The following is a 631-nucleotide window of genomic DNA, read 5'->3' as shown; positions in this document are numbered from 1 at the left end:
ATATATTATTTTTTCCCCTTTTCCTCTTTTTGTGAGTGTGTATGTGTATGCTTCTGTGTGAGATTTTGTCTGTATAGGTTTGCTTTCACCATTTGTCCTAGGGTTCTGTCCGTCCAGTTTTTGTTTGTTTGTTTTTACTTAAAAAATTTTTTTATCTCTTAATAATTATTTTTTATTTTAATAACTTTATTTTATTTTATCTTACTTTATTTTATTTTATCCTCTTTCTTTCTACTTTTTCTCCCTTTTATTCTGAGCCGTGTGGATGAAAGGCTCTTGGTGCTCCAGCAAGGAGTCAGTGCTGTGCCTCTGAGGTGGGAGAGCCGAGTGCAGGACACTAGTCCACTAGAGACCTCCCAGATCCATGTAATATCAAACGGCGAAAATCTCCCAGAGATCTCCATCTCAACACCAAGACCCAGCTTCACTCAATGACCAGCAAGCTACAGTGCTGGACACCCTATGCCAAACAACTAGCAAGACAGGAACACAACCCCACCCATTAGCAGAGAGGCTGCCTAAAATCATAATAAGGCTACAGACACCCCAAAACACACCACCAGACGTGGACCTGCCCACCAGAAAGACAAGATCCAGCCTCATCCACCAGAACACAGGCACTAGTCCCCTC

The sequence above is a fragment of the Physeter macrocephalus genome, chromosome 16 (genome assembly GCF_002837175.3).
Source record: "Physeter macrocephalus isolate SW-GA chromosome 16, ASM283717v5, whole genome shotgun sequence".
NCBI lineage: Eukaryota > Metazoa > Chordata > Mammalia > Artiodactyla > Physeteridae > Physeter > Physeter macrocephalus.
The sequence above is the reverse complement of the archived record's forward strand: the minus strand, read 5'-3'. Positions refer to the sequence as shown.